We start from the raw sequence: 24,427 nt of genomic DNA, 5'->3' as shown, positions 1-24,427 counted from the left end.
TAGGTAGTTTTTCGATCCTGACTCTACATGGAATCATCAGCTGATTAAGTTCTGGTTAACAGCAGGCTTCCACATTGTAGGTCCAATAATATTTAATTTTACACACTCAGCACCCTGTTTCTCAGCTTATTGATATTTTTGCAGTTTCAATAGCCTCCCAGACTGTGAATCTAGGCAGGATCAATAGGGTGCTGTAGTGGCCATACTGAACCTGGCTGAGAGATGGAAACCGAGTTCCTGCTCTTAATTGCCTCTAAGTGAGTCCTGCTGAGGTGTCAGAGTGTGAATGTACTGCTTTTTAAAATATATATATTATTTGTATGTGCATTTTCTGCAGGTTCAACTACATATAGATGCATGGATGTCAGTGATCGTTCTGATACCTCTTTTGCACTGTTTATTTGTACATTTTTATTCTAACATAGTGATTTTTATGTCCTGCACTGTACTGCTGCCACAAAGCTATACAATTCACAACATATGTTCAGTGATAATAAACCTGATTCTCTGTAGCTTCACGCATATGTCTGCATGTTTATTATTTTGCATCTGTGTGCACATGTGCTCCTGCGTCTGCGCAGTGAGTTTGCGTGAGTGTGGAGAAAGAAGTTCAGCCAGATCAATGTTTCCTCCACAGAGTGAATACCTTACCCAAACTCACTGACTGGGATCACGCATGCAAAGCCACAATTCCTGTGGGGTCTTGCTGGGCTGTTGGCCTCCTTGTTATTCAAGCCCCGTGTGTCAGCACTTTCAAGAGAAGAAAACATTAAACTGGGGAGGACCAGATGTAGACAACACCTCTTTGCCTTTCTCTCCTTAAAAATAACACTCAGCTTTCAAAAGATAAATTACAAATGTCTCTGAGACTAAGTTCAACTGTTTAATCAAACCAGTTACTGTTAACGCTTAAAGGACAACGATTGCATAAAGAACATTCAAATTTCGAAGTAATAACTCCACGGAATAAAAAATAATAAATAAATGGCTACAAGGAGAAAAAATGAGGCCTTCCTTTTCACAATATTGCATTCACTTTTCTAGTCTGCCTTTCTCTTTAGAAGAGGTTCTCTGGGGACTGGAATTAGTCAGAGACTTGCTTGTTAAGCATGTTTTCCACAGTTAGTTCAGGAAGGAAGTGCTGTCACTGTCTGTAAAGTTAAAAAAAACAGAAAAGCCAAAGATTTCCAGTTAAAACAAATAAAAATAAAACCAAACGAATGTTGTAATCCTCTGAACTCATTTGGTGTAAATGCTTAAAGGGGAATGTCCAAAATTAGGGAATCAGCAGTGGACAACTACATGGTGTGTGTACACTTGATAAACTTCCCAGGATTCAGCACACTAAACAAGGAAGACCAACGGTGAGAACACTTGACCCAGTGAGCGCCGCAGTCTAAGGCTGTTGACAGTACAGACATCCTGGAACAGTTAATTTAGTAGTCTATGGGATTGCTGACAGGGTGGGGAAGGCAGGTACTTGCATAAAATTTAAGAAATATTTAGATGAGCACTTGAAATGCAAACCACAGAGGACTGCAAGCTGAGTGCTGGGAAGAGGGATTTGTATAGACAGGTACTTGATAACTTCCATGGACCTAATGGGCTGAAAGGCCTGGTTTCACTCTATATTCTAACCTGTAAATAATGAAAGACTGCAGATTATGAGGTAGTTTGCTCTGCTCCACTGCCAGCCTCATGAAAATCAAAGTTCAAAAGTTCAATGTAAGTTTATTACCAAAGTATGTATACGTTATTATGTACCAGCCTGAGATTCATTTTCTTGCAGGCATTCACAGTAGAACAGAGAAAGAATCGGTGAAAAGCTACTTACAAACAACCATTGTGCTAAAGAAGACAAATTATGCAAATAAAATATATAAATAAATAATGCTGAGAACATGAGTTTTAGAGTCCTTGAAAGTGAGACCATAGGTTGTGGAATCAGTTCAGAGCTGAGGTGAGTGAAGTTATTCACACCGGTTCAGAAGCAGAGGGTTGAAGGGTAATAACCTGAACCTGGTGGTGTGGAATCTAAGGCTCCCACAACACCGTGGTAGCTTGCCCTCATTTTTATTACAAGTCACATAATTGGGGGATTTGCACCTTATTAATTAAACTTTCTACTGAGGATTTAGTTTGGTACATAATAACATAAGTGCTTTATTTTAAATGAAGAAAGTTGATATTCCTGTTATACAACTCAAGTACTCCAGTTGCAATAAGCTTTATCTGGTGTTCCCCAGCCACCTCCGCTTAAATTTTCTTTGCCCTGTATCTTGGTAGAAATGCAAACCAAAGTTGTTGGGACCTTGGCGACTCGTGGAGTATCTTCATTAACAATGCTATTGAATGGTTGAGCAAAATGAAAAAAAAGGATATGAGAGGTTAAAATGTAAATAAGCTCAAATCAGGAGCAGAAGGGAGATAAAAATGGTTGAACAAGACAAGGACATGCACTGGGGTGGGAGCAGAAGAACACAGCGACCCAGCACAAAGCGCAAAATGGACACTTGCCTATGTGTATATGATGAAATGCATCTTTTAAATGTACAGTTCCAAGTCATGTGCTGTGCATGCTTCTAGAATTAAATTATTAAAAACAGGTGGTTTTATAAATACTTAGTCTTGTTGGTTCACATGACCTTTTTTTGTAGCATAAATTTCATTAATACTCTATAAATATTGAGAACGAGCGGAAGAATAAGAAAAACTAAGAAAAAAAGTTTAATAATTAACATTTAAAGATGCACACAGTGGCCACATTATTAGGTACCACCACACCTAATAAAATGGCTGCTGAGTGCACCTCCATGGTCTTCAGCTGCTGTAGCCAACCTACTTTAAGGTTCGATGTTTTGTACCTTCAGAGGCGCTCTTCTACACACATCTGTCATACTGTGTGGTGGTTTTGAGTTACTGATGCCTTCCTGTCAGCTTGAACCAGCCTGGCCTCTGTCCTGCCTTAATAACAAGGTGTTTTCACCCACAGAACTGCTGCTCACCGGATTTTTTTTTTCTGTTTCTCACACCCTTCTCTGTAAACTCAATAGACTGTTATGCCTGAAAATCCCAGGAGATCAGGTGTTTCTGAGGTACTCAAACCACCCTGTTTGGCACCAACAATTATTCCATGGTCAAAGTTACTTGGATAATATTTCTTCCCCATTCTGCTGTTTGGCCTGAACCTCCAGACCATGTCTGCATGCTTTTATGCATTGGGTGCTGCCATATGATTGGCTGGTTAGATATTTGCATTGACTAGCAGGTGTAAAGGAGATATACCTGATAAAGTGGCCGCTGAGTGTATCTGACAACAATTTACCTTTCACCATCTGCAGGAATGAAACTCCACTTTTACCTTAATTGTTCATTTTCAAAGTTGGAGAAATTGTGTACCATTGTAGGAGCATACATCGCTTCATTATTTACCTGCTTAAATGCCATCATTTAATATGTATTGTGATCTTAATTGATAATTACGTCAGAAATGCTATAATCCCATGAAACTGACAGCTGTTTAAGAATAGTTTGTTACGTTACTGGAGGAAATTCTACAGCTGTTCTGGCAATCTGCAGTCTTCCCATCTTGTCACAAATTTCTGAATAAGTTAATGTATGTGATGTTATTAGACTGTCCAGTACAGGCCTCAAAACCACTGTGAGGGAGGTGGTTAATAATTGAGAGTTCAAAACAAGAGGCTCTGTGAGCTTTCTTTGTCTAGTGGGATTTTTGGGTCAAGCTGTACTTCTTTTACTGAAAAAGATCTATTTACATCCACTTCTTTGTAATAACATTGTTGTAATATTGTCCCACTGGTAAATATATTGGGACAGTACACTGTTCCTATCTGGTTGCATAATCTTTCAGATTTTAAACAATCTCAGTTTAACTATTGGAATTCCCTGACTTGGGTGCAGGTGACCGTAGCATGTCTATCAGTGATGAAACTAAGGAACTGACTGTTTCAGAACGTCCTGAGTAACCAGGTGTTCCAAAAAAGGTTATAGTGGGCTGTGGGATTGGTAGAAACCCAAATCCCATCCAATCACAAAGCCATGTTTTCCCAGCTATGATATTTTTTCTCTAGAATAGAGAAATGTGCTGTACAGTATGAACAAAAGCAATATCATGATTATTATGCTAAACAGTGATGATCTCCCTTTGATATTCTAAGTCGTTATCATTGCCAAATCTAGGAATTTAACTGGACCAATATGTGATTCAGCAGATTAGACACCGGTTTCCCAAGGCAAGTGACTCATTTCATGCCTCCAAAACCTTTCCACAAACTCTACAGGGCTCATCAGAAAGGTGATGGAATTGGTCTGAATACATGTTCTGTGGCTCCAACCACCCTTAAAGTTCAATACTGAAGATCCCTATCACTGCATTACAACTTTATCCCTCACCCCAACTCCTCCATTCCTCCACAAGCAGTGAACCTTGTGTGAAATTACCCCAGATGCTGTTAGTGTGTGGATCTCCAGGGTTTTAACTCTGATAATGAAGTCAGGAGGGGAACTTGGGAATTTTAACATGAAGAATGCCCAACTGCTGGTGTCCACCTGGATGACAGTGATGAGAGTGCATGACAGGGCTGTGCACCATTTATATATTTAAAAAACAGCAGCAAATTTTGTTTTGACATTACCTGCCATCTCTACTATCCAGAACGACAAAAACACTTGGACCTTGAGTAAGCTAAAAGTTCTAGATTCCCCTATGAAATGGATTCTTGACCTCACAGACTACCTTCTTATGATCTAGTGCCTTATTGAATACATACACTGTGCTAAAGCTTACACTGTATCCTGTATGCAGTTATTGTTTTACTCTTTACTTCCTTAACACACAGTATAATGAATTGAGCAGTACACAAGACAAGCTTTTCACTGCATCTTTGTACATATGACTAGAATAAACCAAGGCAAGTGACTCATATTTTTACCCACCCCCATGATTCCCTTGTATATTCACACCTCACCATTAATCTCCCTCCCAGCACTTGTCCCTGCAAGTGCCAAAGTGTCACACCTACCCATTCACCTCCTCCCTCACCTCCATTCAGGGCCCCAAACAGTCCTCCAGCCGATTAGTGCTTCACCTGCAAATCTGCTATTGAGTCCGGTGCTCCCGATGCAGCCTCCTTCACTGGTAAGATCCACCTTAAATTGAGAGACCGCTTCACCGAGCACCTCCGTTCCATCTGCCAAAAGCAGAACTTCCTGCTGGCTAAGCATTTTAATTCCAACCCCATTCCCATTCCCACATGTCAGTCCGTAGCCTCCTCTTGTGCCAAGATGAGGCCACTCTGAGGATGGAGGAGGAACACCTTATATTCCATCTGACTACCATCCAGCCTGATGGCATGAATATAGACCTCTCCTTCCGGTAAAAAATTATTTCCGTCCCCCTTCTCTCCTCTCCTGTTTTCTACTCTGGTCTCTTATCTCTTCTCATTTGCCTCGCCCTTTCCCTAGGTCTCCTTTCTCCCATGGTCCACTCTCCTCTCCTATCAGGTTCCTTCCTCTCTAGCCCTTTATCCTTCCCACCCAACTGGCTTCACTTATCACCTTCTAGCTATCCTCCTTCCACCTCCCCCACCTTTTAGTTCTGAACGTCTTCCCCCTTCCTTTCCAGTCCTGAAGAATGGTCTCGGCCTGAAATGTCGACTGTTTGTTCATTCCCATAGATACTGCCTGACCTGTTGAGTTCCTTCAGCGTTTTGTGAGCATTGCTTTGGATTTCCAGCCTCTGCAGACTTTTCTCATGTTTATAATAAACCAGTTCCAATATAAGATGCAAGCTGTGCTGATTTAGAAATGTACTATATCACCATTCCTTCCTTATCACAGTTAAAATCCTGGAAATCCAGTGTCTAAGAGTACCTTCACACAAGAACCACAGCGGTTTAACAAGGTGGCTCACTACTGCCTTCTCAAGAGCTATTAATCTGGACTTGCCAGAGACACACACATCTCACCATTGAAAGAAAAAAATAGATATTTTCTCTGGCTTTTCCTTCTGTAGAATAAGCTCTCATTCCCCGAAACTCCCAGTCTATCCTTTAGCTTGGTAAATTCAATCTTATCCGTCTTCAACTTGTCCAAGCCCACATATGAAGAACCTTAAAACTTGATCTCTTGTCTATCACCAGCTTTCCTATTCTTCCTATGGTAAAAGAGTTTTTGGCTACCTGTATGTGGGTGAAATCCTCCTTGAAACCTCAAGCTTACCAGTTCCTTTTTTTTAAATTGAAGCTTTCCCTAAACCTTTTTTGCTGCACTGTAGGGAGTCCCACCAAGTTTTCTACCATTGCACAGACATCTCCAAAATTCCCCCACCCAAATATTTTCATTGCTTGACATTTGTTCCCTATTTACATCCTTGCCACATGTGACATATTTAGCCAAGTAACAGAGAATTAAAAGACCTGTAATGCCTTTCTCTTCATGCCTAACATTTAAAGTCAAAGTTCACGAAGTACAGTACCTTTGACATAATTACCTCATGTAACAAAGGAAATACAATCACCAACTTTAGGGAGCATGCTTCCATAAAAAGTAACATGAAGCGACCAGGTACTCTGTTTTGACGTTGAAGGAGAGATAAATAATGGTCAGGATATCAGGTGCAGTTCTGTTCCCCATTCCCCTCTTCAAAACGGTGCCACGGATTCTCTTGAATCCAAATGGAAAAAGCTTCCATTTTATATATCCCTCAGCGCCTTCGACATGCAGCACTCCGAGCGTCAGCCGTCGAGATTTTTGTACTGCTGCTTATCACAGGAATGGAAATTGAGCGCACCATCTTCTGAAGCAAAAGACGAGGATGTTACCAACTCAATCATGATTGAATGGCTAAAGGGTTTGCTTTCCTTTTGCGCTTGGACTGATTGACTTTGCCCAACCCTCTTTATATACATTTTCCTCGAATTCTGTTCCTTGTGTATTCATCGAGCTTCACGTGAAATGCACGGTTGCATCCATTCCAAACTCCCCGCAGTAGTTAGTGCCTTCCATATTGCCCACTATTGTATACTATTGAGAGAAAACACCTACTCACTCATCCCTCTCTCTCCCTCTCCCTCTCCCTCCCTCTCCCTCTCCCTCTCCCTCTCCCTCTCCCTCTCCCTCTCCCTCTCCCTCTCCCTCTCCCTCTCCCTCTCCCTCTCCCTCTCCCTCTCCCTCTCCCTCTCTCTCTCTCTCTCTCTCTCTCTCTCTCTCTCTCTCTCTCTCTCTCTCTCTCTCTCTCTCTCTATCTCTCTCTCTCTCTCTCTCTATATATATATATATATATATATATATACACACACACACACACACACACACACACACACATATATCTCCCCAATTCTCCCTCTGCGGTCTTTCTGTAAGTTAAAGGTGCCATGTAGATGTTGACGCTGTTGGGGTCTGTCGGATTTTTAGTTGAGGGGATTAGGACAGGAGTGAGGCAGCCCTGTAATACGGGAAGGGCAGCGTGAAACGCGCGGCGGGTTAGAATCGACAGACTGGAATTTATAAAGAAAACAGGCGCTAAATTTAAAAAAAAGGCAAAACTGGCAGCCTAGATTCCTATTCTCCTTCGCCTGGGTGTGAGAGTCCACCTCCGGCCTTTTATTGAGATGTATTTTAAAATGTCATAAGTTTCTGTGTGGGGAAAATGTTAAAGGCTTTCTCCTATCACCACCCCCCCCCCCCACACCCCGAGTACCTGTTGCTTAGCCATTTTTGTAGCTTTCGCCTCTCTCTCACACACTATCAAGTTTGATCTTTTTTTCTTAAATGGAAGTTTTTATTTGAGTTCCAACAGCTCGCTGCGTCGGCAGTGTAAGTGTTATAAAGAGACTATTGTTTCGGGCCAAACACTGCCCTCTGCAGTGATTCGAGAGTCAACCGTTCGTGGTTTGGCTTTAGTAGGGAAATTAACTACACAAAGCTATGACACGTGGCTGTTTTCAGCTACTGTCGGAATCGGGCGGAACGGATCGATTGCGCTCCTTTCCTTTCCGAAGACTTTTTTTGTACCTAGTGCTGCTATTTTCTTTGGAAAGTTCTGCGACTACAGACCATCGTCACGATGGTTCTATCATTCTCCGCTGTCTAGTGGTACTCAACCTCGACACCTCGGGACCACCGCCAGCAGGCAGTTTTGAGTGCGGATTACAGCATGTCTCATCATTGTCTTTGCGGAATTGAGGTTCTGACTGACTCCTGTAGTGCATCAGCCACGTATACAAACTTCAGTTTCAATCTATACTAGACCCAATCTTTTTTTTTTGCTTTTTAATGCATCAACCTGTTGCGCAGTTCACCCGCTATAAATCTCGGCGATCTACATCAAATCGATCATGTGAGTATTTATACATTCGAGATCATCTGTAGATGCTGGAAATCCGCAGCATCTGCAGATTATGCTTGGGCAGCGTCTATGGAAAAGAGTAAAAGTGGACGTTTCGGCCTGAAACGTGGAGTGTTTACCGTTTTCCATGGATGCTGCATGACCTGCTGGGTTCCTCCAGGTGTGTGTGTGTGTGTGTGTGTGTGTGTGTGTTACACCAGCACACGATCCATTACATTATCACCCACTGTAAACTTGCCTGTTTGCACACTGTATCTTGTGACATCCATCAATTCAAAAATTCCTCACATTTTATATCCTGTCATCCATTCAACATTTTTTTCAACTGACCTGTATCTTTTATGTTGGAGACCTCTGTCCCCCCCCCCCCCCCCCCACCCTCTGATCATTGCTGCCCTCTCCTGAGAAAATGTGACAGAAAGCCTGGAGGAAAATTTAATCTGTATCTAGTCCCCTTTCATTATATAGATATGTGTATATACTGTATCCCTACTTTAATCCATTTTTCATACGTGTTTGGATTTTAGACCTGCTAAAGTCCAGGGTGCACTTCAACAGCATGCTCCTGATGTTTGGGCATCAAGAGATCAATCCCTGCTCATCCTATGGGGATCTGCCCCGTTTGGGGAGGGATTTTACAATGTTTAAACTGTGACACAAAGAGTGGGAATCCAAGCTCCTGGTAGGCAAGTGGAGGAATGGCATTGAAGGTGGATTTTCGTCAAATGAAGCCGAAGGGAAGGACTGGCATGGGATCATGGGAGCTCCACCAGACCAGTCTACTATGCAGGGCCTTGCTGAAGGTTTTACTAAAGTCCATATCCATTGCTCTACCCTCATCTACCTTTCTGGTTCTGTCTTCAAAAAAAAACTGAAAGATTTGTCAAGCATGACTTCCCAAGCACAAAGCCACCTAACTCCTCCCAACCAGAATTTGTCTATCCAAATAGTAGATCCTGTCCCTCAGAACTCCCTCCAGTAACTTCCGCACTACAGATGTCAGGCTGACAAAGCTGTGCTTCTTTGACTTGTCCTTGACACCTGTTTGAAACAACGGAGCAATATTAGCCACCTTCCAGTCTTTGGGAGACTCTTAGACATGAAGATTTGGTAGACTGGAATCAAAATTGGCTTGGCAATAGAAGGCAGAGGATAATTGAGGGGATATTATTCTGACTGTGACCAGCGATTCTCTGCAAGGATCACGAATGGGACCTTGTATATCAGTTGGTTGAAAATCTAGGTGGGTTGATTAGCAAGAATGCAACTGACACAAAAATTAAGAGGAAGGTTGATAAAGGATTCAGCACGATATTCACCAGTTGGATAAGTGATCAGAGAAATAGCAGATGATGTTTAATCCAGACAACACAGAGCTGTTGTACTTTGATAGGGCAAGTGCAAGAGAAATTAATACAGTAAATGGCAGGAGCCTTACAATCATTGATATACAAAGAGATGTGTTTTAAGTCCATTGTGCCATAAAAATGGCAACAGGAGTAGACAGTATGGGGAAGATGGCATATAGCAAGGTATGTTGCAGACGTATAAGGCTTTGCTTAGGCCATGTTTGGAGTACTGTGTGCAGTTCTGGTCACCATATTACAGAAAGGACTTGGAAGCTTTGGTGAGGGTGCTGAAGAGTTTCATCAGAATGTTGCCTGGACTAGAGAGTATTAGCTATAAGGAGAGATAGGGCAAGCTTAGATTTTTCTCTCAGACCATCAGAGGGAGTGTCTGATGGGTGTATGAAATGATAAGAGGCACAGATAGTCATTTTTCCCAGGGCAGCAGGCATAGTATTAATCTGAGAGGGGGAAAAGTTTTAAGAAGATTTATGAGACAAGCATACATATGAGTGGTGGGAGCCTAGGACAGGTTGACAGGAATATTGTAAGCAAACACAACAGCAACTTTTCTGAGTCATTTGGGTAGGCACTTGAACATGCAGCTAACGAAGGGATATTGACCATGAGTAGACAGATGGGTTTAGTTTGGACTTTCATTTACATGGTGTGGCAAGGAGTCTGCATCTATTGCTAAATGCTCGATCTTCTATGCCACTCGGCCACAGGCTCACTGGACATCTTTGGGATCGGTAAGCAGCACAAAGGCTGAGGTGTATCTTTGGCATTTTAATTTAAGTGTTGCAGTTAATGTTGTAAATGAAATTATTTAAAAACAAAAAAGCATGTTAAATTGGTACACTTGGATAAAGGCCTTAAAAATCAACCTGACAAGTTTACATTTACCCCTTTAATACCATATATTTAATATTTAATACCGTACATTTAAGACGACATATGCCGATGATAATAAACCGGATTCTGATGTCATTACACACCCTTCCGTTATACGCCTTTACAATATACAATCCAAACATTGCACAATAATTATTCTGTTCTCCTCTGCTATTACCAAAGTCCAAAGTCCATTTATTATCAAAGTATGTATAATATGTTCAACCTTGAAATTCATCTTCTTAAGGGCAGGCACAAAAGCAAAGAAACCCAATAGAACTCACTAAGCAAGACCGTCAAACACACAAGGTGTGGGGAAGAAAGAACAAATTGTGCAAACAATAAAAATAAACAAAAACACTCATAGAGCCAAAGTTCACTAAAGTGAGTCCACAACCATGAAAGCAGTTCATCCGTACAGCTGGTCCAGATGCAGTGCAGAGATGAGTAAACCTCATGGAGTAGTGAGCTGAACTCTGAGCCCCTTTAACATCTGCCGGACGATGCTGAGGATGTTCTACGAGTCTGTGGTGGCCAGTGCTATCATGTTTGCTGTTGTGTGCTGGGCAGCAGGCTGAGGGTGGCAGACACCAACAGATCCAGCAAACTGATTCATAAGGCCAGTGATATTGTGGGGGTGGAACTGGACTCTCTGACGGTGGTGCCTGAAAAGAGTGCTGTCCAAGTTGCATGCCATCTTGGACAATGACTCCAATCCACTCCATAATGTACTTGTTAGGCACAGGAGTACATTCAGCCAGAGACTTATTCTACCAAGATGTAACACTGAGCATCATAGAAAGTCTTTCCTGCCTGTGGCCATCAAACTTTACAACTCCTCCCTTGGAATGTCAGACACCCTGAGCCAATAGTCTGGTCCTGGACTTAATTCCACTTGGTGTGATTAACTTATTATTATTTAATTATTTATAGTTTTATATTGCTATATTTCTACACTATTCTTGATTGGTGCAGCTGTAACGAAACCCAGTTTCTCTCGGGATCAATAAAGTATGTCTGTCTGTAAACTGTCCCTCATCTCTGGCCCCATCACCCCAAATCTTTTCAATCTGGCCCTATGCTTAAATCGGTCTGACATCAGCAAGTTCCACGCACTCAGGCCTGGGCCCTGACACTTTCCAGGATTGTTATAATCCCTGTTTCCTTTAATCATTTTATGTGCCTTTGCCAAAATTAAATACTTTAGCAGTTTGTAAGTAACTCTCACTCACCTTTCCTCCCACACCACCACTGCCACACTTTACACATACCACTTTTCTTTACCACTATGTGTTTTTCCAATTATCCTGGCTTCCTTCTACGTACTTTTACTGTTTGACCAGTGCTGTCTACGTCCTTATATAGCTGAGTACCTGAACTGTAAAGTTTTAAAGTTTATTTTATCTTTATTTAGAGATACTGCATGGAACAGGGCCTTCCGGCCCAGCAAACCATGCTGCTCAGCAACCCACCTTTTTAACCCATTTTAGTAGTTCAATGGTTCCATTTAATATCAGAGAATATAAACAGGATACAACCTGAAATCTTACTCCTCGTAGACATCCACAAAATAGAAAAGAAACACAAAAGAATAACTGAGAGAAAAAAGTCAAAAACTACTATTCATCCCAACACTTCAACGTCCCGCAGGCCCTCTTTCTCACTAATAAGGGAGAGAGAGGTACCACTGCAGCCACAATGAGAGGGGAGGCCAACAGCTCAATGTCACAGTCTGCAACATCACTTTAGAGGTCCCTCGACTTGTGAACCAGCAACAAACTCTCACATTGAGAAAGAGCGAGAGTGTGATCACTTGAGTGCAGAGGCCTTGGACAGCCGCCTCCGCTGTCTTGATGCTCTGATCTCCCATGATGCTTCAGTTAGCGATACCGGCGAGAAATCTGGTCGCCCAGCCTGAAGGCGCACATATTCCATGCCACTTTTGGAGGTAGCAAAAATTTTAGGCCGCTTAGCGAGCTCCGAGAGCAGGAACCCACTGTTGTGAAGAACTGTTGTTTGAGTGTAGCTATGGATCTTGGACTCCGGCAGAACCCCAGCCACCTTGAAAATAAAAGGAGAAACATTGAAAAAGAAATATTTAAACTGTTTTGCAGATGAACTTAAAGAAGTCATGCTCTGGTGCCATTTTTAACTCCTTCCCTGGTCTATTCATAGGACAATTTACAATGACCAGTGAACCTACTAACCAATACATCTTTGGACTCTGGAAGAAAATCAGAGCACCCAGAGGAAACCCACATAGCTCACGGGGAGAACGTGAATAGTGCCGGAATTGAACTCTGTACTCAGAATTCCCCAAGCAGTCAGAGTATTGCACTATCCGCTAAAGTTCTTTCAACTTAACTATCTCTCAGTCTTATTAAGCTCTTCCAATAAACCTTCCTGTTTTGGCCATCATAATGCATTTTGATATTAAATTTTGTGATGAGTGAAAATGTCTTGGTATGACCCAGAACACAGTAGTAGAGTTTTGGATGAGGTTAAGTTCCCAACGTACAAAGTGTCACTGTTTAAAAAAGATGGGTTATCAATTTAAGACAAAAACAAACACAATCTTTTCTCTCTGGTGCTTTAGAGTCTCGGATCTCCCTCTGAAAAATAATGAAAGAAGAGTTTTTGAGTATTTTTTAGGCAAAGGTAGAAAAATACATCATAAGCAAGGAAAGTTTATGAGGCTTAGGTGGGAGGGCTGAGTAGAGATTACAATCAGATCAACTGTGAATTCACTGAATGGTGAAACAGATTAGAGGGGCCAAGTGGCCTACTCCTGGCCTTATCTTGTACACCTGTCAGAGCACAGAGATCATTGCCATTGTCAGACACATCGACGTAGGTTTAAGCAGCATGTGATCCAAGGCAGTGACAATGGGAAGAGATGTTACAGAATTCTCAAAGTGGCCAAGTAGCCTGCAGACTATTTTACTGTTTGAAGAATGAACATTGGGTCTAAGTATTCAAAGGGTGTGTGGTGCCCATATAATGTAGCAATGCACAAAGAGGAGGGGAGAAGCGGTGATAGATTCAGAGGCATTTCTTTCACTCAGTCTATTAATGTGTGATTGTACTTGGCCATTCACTTAACTGTCTCTGTTCTGAGGCACTGAAGGAAAGGCTTTTACACAAATTGCTTCTTTCATGAGATCGTCAATGTGCCCCAAACACCCCTTTCTCCCAGTGCTTTTCATTTGTGCTTATAGTTCTCTTTGAACAATATTGCATCGCTCTGAACAAATGGTGTTTGAGAGAGATGCATTCTTACATTGGAAATTTAGAAACAATTTGCACTTTTGCAATGTATTTAGTATAGCACTGCATCCTAATGCACCTGGTGGGATTTATAACTGAACAAAATTTAACAGTGACACAGAAAGAGACAGACATCAGTAACTTTACCTCCACGATGAGGCCAAACTCAGGGTGAATCAGGAATGCCTCATGTTCCATCTGGGTAGCCTCCAACTTGATGGCATGAGCATCAGTTTCTCTGACTTCCAGTAATTTCTCCCTCCTCTCCCTCCTCTCTTTTTCCTTTCCCCATTCTGGTTGCCCTCTTATCCCTTCTCCTCACCTCCCTCTTATTCCCCTCCTGTTTCCTTTAATTCATCGCACTCTTCTATTATATTATTTCTTCTTCAGCTCTTTACCTCTTCCACCTGTCCCTTCCCAGCTTCTTAGTTTATCCCCGCTCCCACCCACCTACCTTCTTCTCACCTGGTCTTACCTATCACCAGCCAGCTTGCACCCCTACTCCTTCCCCCACCTCCTTACAAAGGGTTCTGCCATCTTCCTTTCCAGTCCTGATTAAGGATCTCAACCTGAAACGTTGACTGTTTATATCCTCCATAGATGCTGCCTGAGTTGCTTTGTTCCTCCAACATTTTGTGAGTGTTGCTCAAGAATCAGTGACCAAAAGCTTGGTCTAAAAGAAGGGTTTAAGTTGCATTTTTAAAGCAATTGAGAAGTAGAGAGGTTGGGAGGAAATTTCGGCGCTGACTGGGCCAGACAGAAGTGCAGGGGCTGATATGAATATGAGGGAACGGGGCTGTTCAAGAGGTCAGAACTAGAAGAGTAATGAGATCTCAGAGGATGATGTGGCCAGAGAAGATTTCAGAGAAAGGGAGTGGTGAGGTCAAAGAGAGATTTGAAAAAAAAAACAAGCATGAGAATTACAATATTGCTCAATATAGAGCAAATACAGGTCAGCCAAGATGGGAGTGATGGATGAATGATGCTTTGTGTTTCTTTGAAAACAGATAGATGAGAATCCAGGACCTTGAGATTCATTTTGTCATGTGGAAGTCACTGGGTAGAAATCAGAAGTGAAAGGTTTTGTTTCTTCACATGCCTTAGATCTGGTGCAAGTGAGACACTGGGTTTGTTGGTAGACCCACCCTTGTTCAGTCCTATGCAGCCCAACAGAGACATGTGTTATTTTGGAGGAACTGTCTCAACTATGAAGAAAGCACAGCAGCACCTCTACTTCCTTAGGAGTTTGAGGAGGTTCAGCATGGCATCTAAAACTTTGACAAACTTCTATAAGATGTTTGTCAAATTTTCAAGGTCTCTTCATCTCATGTTATCGATATTTATTGCTTCTGTATTTATTATTACTGTTTCTTCTTTTTGTATTTGCAGTTCATTGTTTTCTGCACTCTGGCTGAATGCCCTAGTTGAGCGGTCTTTCATTGACTCGGTTATGGTTATTATTCTATAGATTTATTGAGTAAGTCCACCAGAAAATGAACTTCAAAGTTGTATATGATAACGTGCATGCACTTTGACAATAAATTTGCTTACAACTTTGAACTTTGAACCTGGCAGTGCATCGTCCTGCAGATGAAAGTGAGTTCCATCCACCAGTGGTGATCATGGGTTCCATTGTGCGATGGACATCTGTGGGTGTCACAGTTTAGAAATGACTGTGTCACAGCTGCAGGAAGTTGTGGGTCTCGACTTCTCAACCATCTGTTGCAAGCTGTCTGGTCTACAACTCACAACAGGGAACTTGCTCAAAGGACCAAGCCCATGGAGAAATTTGCACTGAAATGAAGGTTCTGGTCTAGTCAGGGCAAACCATTTTTTCCAGGAATCAAAACCTTGAAACTGCCATGATTTAGGATCCTGAAATAATTGAGGGAAGGAAGTGACACAATATAATAAGCAGCATGTGCTCAGTATTTCCAGGAAGACCAATGCCTGCCACATTGCAAAAACTGGAGATGAGGTACCCAAGGCTTATACTGAAACATTCAAAAGTACAACCAATCCTTGTTTGAGTCTCCTCTTGCAAATCTGGATTGCCTTAATTGTCATGGCATTGTGCAGCTTAAGTTGAAGGCTTTAAAGAGTCCAACAATTAGGTCCTTTTAAGATAACAGTGCAAGCTAGAAGGACCAAATGACCTACTTTTCTACATATTTCATCCATTTAACAGGGCTGTGGAAACACTGCATTAATATCAAGTCATTAATAAAGATGATCTCCCCAAATCTGTTTTTAGTAGCCTTGTTGGACATTGGCTGCCTGATCCCTGGCTTCAATGGGTGGAGCTCCTTCTTCCAAAGTTACAGCAGGGTCCAAAGGAGCTAACAGAGACCAAAATGGTACATTACAGCTAAACTCTAGTCTAAAACAGACATAGGTTGATGATGTCTGAAGAAGTGTCAAGCAGGAATGGCTGTTAGCTAGAGGCTTCAATTAATGGGTATCTTTGAATGATATTGACTGAAGAAATATTACCACACCCATCTACATACCCCTCACCACTAAAAATCGAAGACATCATTAGGCTGAAGATAACTGGATGTACAGCTGTGTAATTTAGATTTCTTTTAAAGGTTTAGCATTTTATCAACATTTCTTGTTACAGTTCTATGCCTCTACTTCTAACTGGCTAACCAAACCTGTCAAGATATAATTATACTCCAGAATAGTGGTGTTGTAGCACTCTCACTGGCTGGGTGTTGTAACTACTCCCTGACTCTCTTACAATGTTATTTTATTAATTAATTAATAGGAAATTTTTAAAAATTTGAGATACAGTGTGGAATAGGCCCTTCTGGCCCTTTGAGCCACACCACCCGACAACCCATATAAACCATATAACTATATAACAATCACAGCACGGAAACAGGCCATCTTGGCCCTCCTAGTCCGTGCCGAACCCTTAATCTCACCTAGTCCCACCTGCCCGCACTCAGCCCATAACCCTCCACTCCTTTCCTGTCCATATACCTATCCAATTTTACCTTAAATGACACAACTGAACTGGCCTCTGCTACTTCTACAAGAAGCTCATTCCACACAGCTATCACTCTTTGAGTAAAGAAATACCCCTCGTGCTTCCCTTAAACTTCTGCCCCCTAACTCTCAAATCATGTCCTCTAGTTTGAATCTCCCCTACTCTCAATGGAAACAGCCTGTTCACGTCAACTCTATCTATCCCTCTCAAAATTTTAAATACCTCGATCAAATCCCCCCTCAACCTTCTACGCTCCAATGAATAGAGACCTAACTTGTTCAACCTTTCTCTGTAACTTAATTGCTGAAACCCAGGTAACATCCTAGTAAATGGTATCTGCACTCTCTCTAATTTATTGATATCTTTCCTATAATTCGGTGACCAGAACTGCACACAATATTCCAAATTTGGCCTTACCAATGCCTTGTACAACTTTAGCATTACATCCCAACTTCTGTACTCAATGCTTTGATTTATAAAGGCCAGCGTTACAAAAGCCCTCTTCACCACCCTATCTACATGAGACTCCACTTTCAGGGAACTATGCACAGTTATTCCTAGATCTCTCTGTTCCTCTGCATTCCTCAATGCCCTACCATTTACTCTGTATGTTCTATTTGGATTATTCCTGCCAAAATGTAGAACCTCACACTTCTCAGCATTAAACTCCATCTGCCAACGTTCAGCCCATTCTCCTAACCGGCATAAATCTCCCTGCAAGCTTTGAAAATCCACCTCATTATCCACAACACCTCCTACCTTAGTATCATCAGCATACTTACTAATCCAATTTACCACCCCATCATCCAGATCATTTATGTATATTACAAACAACATTGGGCCCAAAACAGATCCCTGAAGCACCCCGCTAGTCATCCCGATAAACAATTATCCACCACTACTCTCTGGCATCTCCCATCTAGCCACTGTTGAATCCATTTTATTACTCCAGCATTAATACCTAACGACTGAACCTTCTTAACTAACCTTCCATGTGGAACTTTGTCAAAGGCTTTGCTGAAGTCCATACAGACTACATCCACTGCCTTATCCTCGTCAACATTCCTCGTAACTTCTTCAAAAAATTCAATAAGGTTTGTCAAACATGACCTTCCACGCACAAATCCATGCTGGCTACTTCTAATCAGATCCCGTCTATCCAGGTAATTTAAAATACTATCTCTAAGAATACTTTCCATTAATTTACCCACCACTGATGTCAAACTGACAGGTCTATAATTGCTAGGCTTCCTTCTAGAACCCTTTTTAAACAATGGAACCACATGAGCAATACGCCAATCCTCCGGCACAATCCCCTTTTCTAATGACATATTAAAGATCTCCGTCAGAGCTCCTGCTATTTCTACACAAACTTCCCTCAAGATCCTGGGGAATATCCTGTCAGGACCCGGAGATTTATCCACTTTTAAATTTCTTAAAAGCGCCAGTACCTCCACCTCTTTAATTGTCATAGGTTCCATAACTTCCTTACTTGTTTCCCACACCTTAGACAATTCAATATCCTTTTCCTTAGTGAATACCGAAGAGAAGAAATCATTCAAAATCTCTCCCATCTCCCTCGGCTCCACACATAGCTGACCACTCTGATTCTCTAAGGGGCCAATTTTATCCCTCACTATCCTCTTGCTTTTAATATAACTGTAGAAACCTTTCGGATTTACTTTCACCTTATTTGCCAAACCAACCTCGTATCTTCTTTTAGCTTTTCTAATCTCTTTCTTAAGATTCCTTTTACATTCTTTATATTCCTCAAGCAATTCCTTTACTCCATGCTGCCTATATCTATTGTAGACATCCCTCTTTTTCTGAACCAAATTTCTAATATCCCTTGAAAACCATGGTGCTCTCAAACCTTTAACCTTTCCTTTCACCCTAACAGGAACATAAAGATTCTGTACCCTCATAATTTCACCCTTTAAATGACCTCCATTTCTCTATTACATCCTTCCCATAAAACAACTTGACCCAATCCACTCTCTCTAAATCCCTTCGCATCCCCTCAAAGTTAGCCTTTCTCCAATCAAAAATCTCAACTCTAGGTCCAGTCCTGTCCTTCTCCATAATTATATTGAAGCTAATGCTATTGTGATCACTGGACCCGAAGTGCTCCCCAACACATACATCTGTCAGCTGACCTATCGCATTCCCTAACAGGAGATCCAACACTGCCCCATCTCTAGTCAGTACTTCTATGTATTGTTGCAAAAAACTATCCTGCACACATTTCACAAACTCTAAACCATCCAGCCTTTTTACAGAATGAGCTTCCCAGTCTACGTGTGGAAAATTAAAATCTCCCACAATCACCACCTTGTGTTTACTACAAATATCTGCTATCTCCTTACACATTTGCTCTTCCAACTCACGCGCCCCATTAGGTGGCCTATAATAACCCCTGGTGTAATCCTAGCCTAATCACGGGAGAATTTACAATAACCAATTTACTTACTAACTGGATGTCTTTGGACTGTGGGAGGAAACCGGAGCATCTGGAGGAAATCGGTGCAGGCACATAGAGAATGTGCAAACTCCTTATCGGCTGCTGTGGGAATTGAACCAGGGTTGTTAGTACTGTAAAGTGTTATGCTGACCACTACGCTACCGTGCCACGTACATGGACACATATGTTCTAGAGTGTTGTCAGGAAATGTGAACTAAGAGAAATTAAGTCCCTATTATTCAAAAGCAATGATCATTATTCCATTTTGTTTTCTTTCATCTTTTTTTTCCAAATCTAGGCATGGAGAAGAAAGACTATTCATCCTGCTACTTACTCCATTAGTTCCACTACAAAACCGTGCCTTCACCTTTGCTCCACTAACCTTTAAACTCTAACCTAGTAAAATTTATTGCTTCTAATAGGCTACGGTTGGCCATCCACATCAACAGCTAATTGGAGTTGAGGTATCATTTATACCTTAACAGGTATCATCCTGTTCATTTGCCCTCCTCTGCAATATTAAATGCTTACCCACAACCTCATCCACCACATTTCCCATACCCAGTCTCACTCATAATACTTAATTCCCAAACTCAGCCAGTCTCCCTTTTCTTATGCCAATCTAAACTTTCACCATTTCACTTTTTCCCCACACTTTCTCCTTTCTTTCACATCCCCAAACCTCCCATCACCAAGCACTCTAACTCTGCCTTCTCGGTTTCAATTGCTGTCCTGATTGGGCAGTGCATTTCATTCCTGGACATTTCACACTGTGTTCCTTCCTCCTACCCACCCCAAGCAATAATGGTACATTTACTCTCTGAGCACTGGCATGTACAGTACATTTCCCCACTGATTCCAGAGCATTGAGTAACACTTCAAATTCTGAGCACTAGACAGCAAATGAATCTAGGGGTAACGCAAATAAAATGGTGGAAGAATCAGCGAGTCATGCAGCATCCACGGAGGGATATAAACTCTCTCTTTGATTGATGTTTATGCTGCCTGGCCTGCTGAGTTTCTCCAGAATTTTATGTGTATAGCTCAAGATTTCCAGTATCTGCAGAATCTGTGAAGTCTATGAATCCTATGTGTATTGGAGTTGGTGCACTTTTATTGGGTTATATTTGAACCTTTACAGTTAATTCAAACCTCTTCTTCTCCTCACCTGCCTTTCACCTCCCCCGGTGGCCTTCCTCCTTCCCTTTCTCCCATGGTCCACTCTCCCATCCTATCAAATTCCTTCTTCTGCCCTTTATTTTTCTGCCTATCACCTGCAAGTTTCTCATTTCATCCCCCCTCCTCCCACCTACCTTTCCCCTTCACCTGGCTTATCTATCACCTTCTAGCTTGTACTCCTACCCCCCCCCCCCCCCCACAATCTCCTACTTCTGGCTTCTTTCCCCCTTCCTTTCCAGTCCTGATGAAAGGTCTCGGCCTGAAGTGTTGACCGTTTATTCCTTTCCATAGATGCTGCCTGAACTGCTGAGTTCCTCCAGCGTTTTGTTTGTGTTACTTTGCAGTTGACACTGGGTAGGGTGAATATATAATGGGAAATTACTTTGAATCTGTGAAGCCAATTCCAGGGTTAATCACTTTGCTTTGTGGTGGTTAGTAGTGCGTGTTGCATGATGGGGTAGTGGCTGAGACTGTCATTAGAGAAATGTACCAGTGAATTATGCTGGTTAGTATAGTATAGTGAAAGAAAGGAGCTGAGATTATGAATGTAATTAGTGGTTGATGTATTCAGTGGTTTGTGGTTATGATTGTAAAGCTAGATGTGGTTTAAATGGATGCATAACATTTACTAATCTGACAATCAAGGACCACCATGTCCCAGGCCTCATCGGTTTAAATCGGATTCCTTGTTGTGTGTGCAAGAACCAAAGCAATAATTGATTCTCTTGCTTTGACATCAGGCTATAGCTTAGCAACTTAATACAATACACATTGCCTTGCACAGAAATAAAACAGGGCAGTTGCTCCCCAGATGATTTGATTGAGCATTAGGAAGACGCCCTGATGCTGGTTCAAATCTTGCTTGCACAGATCTCCATCGTGCAATCTCTCGAGTAAAGTATGATGTTCTCATAAGGGGTTGTCTATTGGTGGGTCGATCCAGGGTCCACGTATTGTGAAGGGCTTCCAGGTCTCACAGTCCTGTCCTCTTCACCACTCGCTGATCGCCACAGGACCTAGCCTGCGATTTTCAGGTGGATCCCCTTAATGGAGAATGACTGTGCATGACTTTCCTTAACATGGGAGGGCAGATGCACACAGTCCTTGGCAAATCGGGGACAGGGTTCAGGGGTTTGAAATACAGGACAAACAGGGACCCTTCATTGCTGCAGCCTTCGTCTTCCTCCACCTTCACTGCTATTGTGACGTATCATCATCCTCCAGCAGCTGCACTGATGCATTGCTGTGTGTCCAGAAGCTCCCCCTTGACCTTACATCCATGGGTGATCCTACCAGGAGCTACGCACTAGGTGGCTAAATACCAGGCGCCATTGCCCTTGGTTTCTCAGGAACTCTCCACCACGACAAAGTGCCGATCCTCGGAGAAGGCTAGTCTGAGTACAGGCAATGGGAGAGGCAGCAAACAGTCCCTTGTCTCTATGGTTAGGAAGGGGAAAGAAGCAGCAACATTTCCTCTTCCTGGTCTCCATCCAGTGGCTTGCACACAGAATAATGAGCTTGCGTGCAGATCTTTGCAAAGGTAAGAGTGTGCATTCACCACCCAGAAGTGCATGCAATACTGACATTTGTGTTTGCTTGTGCTACCGTTCTGTTGAAAAGCTTGTGTTTATTGACTTAGCACTATTTACTAACGGTTTTATGCAGATTCCTGCATTTTGGTAGAAAGCAAACCTGGGTTAAAGGAAATACAAGTTCTGCAAATATACAACAAGGATATAAAATTTGGGAAACACCCAGCAAGCATTGAAAATGTAGGTTTGCCTTCATCCCCCATTCCTAATGTTTTGTTTTTTTCTGTTTATTGGCTGTTATGCCGCTGGCATTTATGGCAACAATGAAGGACCTCCATCTCTGGCAGTGTTCAGGGCTTCCTTCATCAGGTTCAAGGCTTCCGCTCAGCTTTTTCTACTGTCAGTCATGCAAGTCCTGGATGGAGCCTCAGCAATAACATCATACTCAGATGTAGAAGGACACTTCGGTGCTGTTCCTGTAACAATTTTGTTTTACCAGTCAGGGTTGTTGGTCCTGAGCTGAACCCCCGAACCTGGAGGACCGATGGACCACTATTAGCCTGGCCTCTGCCCTTTGACCTGTTTGGCATGGATGACCCTACCAAGAGCCAAAGTTGTGGTCTTCTTAGAGGATTCCTGATGTGACCTGTCATATATTTTGTGTTTGTTGCAATAGCCTAACAGTTTCTGACTTCCAGCATCTATTCAATAATCTGTGAGCTTTCCTGGCCTTCTTGTTGCTGGCCGGCATGCAGGGATGAAAGCTGTGGGTTCCATACCGAGTACCTAACTTTGCTCGAGCTATTGCCTCTGCGGGCCTTGCCCAGCTAACAAACAAGTTCAGTTTTTACAGACGTCTGTAAATTGATTTTGTCCTTAAGTCAGAAAATGTATAGAAAATACAATATAGTAACAATACTGCCACAATATTGTAGTGAATGACATCAAAAGCACATAAGAATGATAAGAATGAACAATTACTTAAAGTGGAGAGAGGAAACTAGTTCTGTTATTTATAGGATTGTACATATTTCTGATTTTTGAACTGAATATTATTATGGCAGGTCATTTATATGTAGAGGTGTCCAGAAGTTAGGCATATGTACCTCAAGGACAGTGTGTATTTTGCTTTATAGTAAGTCTATGCTGTGGGTAGGAAATGAAATTTTATCTGATTAAGAGCTGAAACCTACATGAGAAATGACTTTTTTCATCAATAAATCTATGTGCCAGCATTAGATGCAGAATTTTCATCCTCAGTCATTTCTTCTAAAAATGCTGCTCCTGTCTTTGTAATTGCCTGTGCTGATTGTTGACTAACTCCGTTAGTTTTTGGGGTGCTCTGGCCAATGATGGGGGAACAAGGTAAAATGCCAAAGGGCAAATCTGTGGTTGGAAATGTAGTTAAATATCATGCTCACGATTGCTTGAAAGGAAGTTAATATTTTGACAGCAAAAATAATCAAGTTAAAGACTAAACTAGCCAGTAATTGTTATTGTTATTGAATTAGATTCATTTGAGAGTTTATTCAGTGAAATAACTGAAAATATTTGATTTTGCAAAATACTAATAAAAATCTAAGAGATGCCCACTGAAACTAAAGATTGATGTCCGCCTATTAGATATTCCCTGATGCTTTTGTTGCTCTCTACACTGATATTGTGTCCAGTTGCTGTGAAATGCCTTGTGTTGGTTTGAATTCGAAATGCCAGGTCCTAATATCTTGGTGTGTATACTGGTCAATCCTTTTAAAATGGTTGGCTTGTAGTACAGAATTGAACTGATCTATCATTCTATAATCAATAGGTTGAACTGCATAGGTGTTATTGGAAGTTGGTTTTGGGGCTCCAAGAGCCTGTAACAGGAGGCTATTATTGTGTGACCAGGAGAATGAATCCTGTACATTGACTGTTCTGGCAAAAGGGGGAGGTTGTTCGACAGACACCTGTATTAGTCAAACAGCCAGGGCTTTGTTTAAAGACCAGAAAGGTGTAGAAATGAAAGGTACAGTCATGGCCAAATAACAAAGAGTCCCAATGAAAATCAAAACAGAATGCTAGGAACCAGAAATAAAAAAGCAAAAATGCTGGAAGTAGTCAGTAGGTCATAGAACAGAGAACCTTCAGCCCTCAATGTTGTGCCAACTTTTTAGAGTGCTGCAAGACCTATCTAACCTTTTCCTCCTACACAGACAATAATCCTCTATTTTTATTTCATCCATGTTCCTATCCAAGAAGCTCTTAAATATCCCTCTTAAATTGGCCTCTACCACCACCCTCAGCAGTATGTTCCGTCACCTATCGCTCACTGCGTAAGAAAAGCTACATCAACTTTCCTTCACTGATCTTACATATGCAGCATGCTAACATAGTGGTTGGCATAAC

The 24,427-nt window shown here is 41.8% G+C and overlaps 1 protein-coding gene across 3 annotated transcripts in view; it reads left to right on the top strand.

Annotated features, from left to right (window-relative positions):
• Positions 1–24,427, top strand: part of foxp4 (forkhead box P4) — a 403,429-nt gene that overhangs the window by 213,098 nt on the left and 165,904 nt on the right. Inside the window, exon 1 of one of the 3 annotated variants that reach the window (XM_059950361.1) lies at positions 7,980–8,359. The exons of the other annotated variants lie outside the window; for them this stretch is intronic. The gene's annotated coding sequence lies outside the window, so the exon portion shown is untranslated. Of the gene's footprint in view, positions 1–7,979; positions 8,360–24,427 lie in introns of those variants that run through there. 3 annotated transcript variants of the gene reach the window in all.

This window comes from Hypanus sabinus, chromosome 25, assembly GCF_030144855.1.
Source record: "Hypanus sabinus isolate sHypSab1 chromosome 25, sHypSab1.hap1, whole genome shotgun sequence".
Lineage (NCBI taxonomy): Eukaryota > Metazoa > Chordata > Chondrichthyes > Myliobatiformes > Dasyatidae > Hypanus > Hypanus sabinus.
This window is presented reverse-complemented; position numbering and strand designations above follow the sequence as displayed.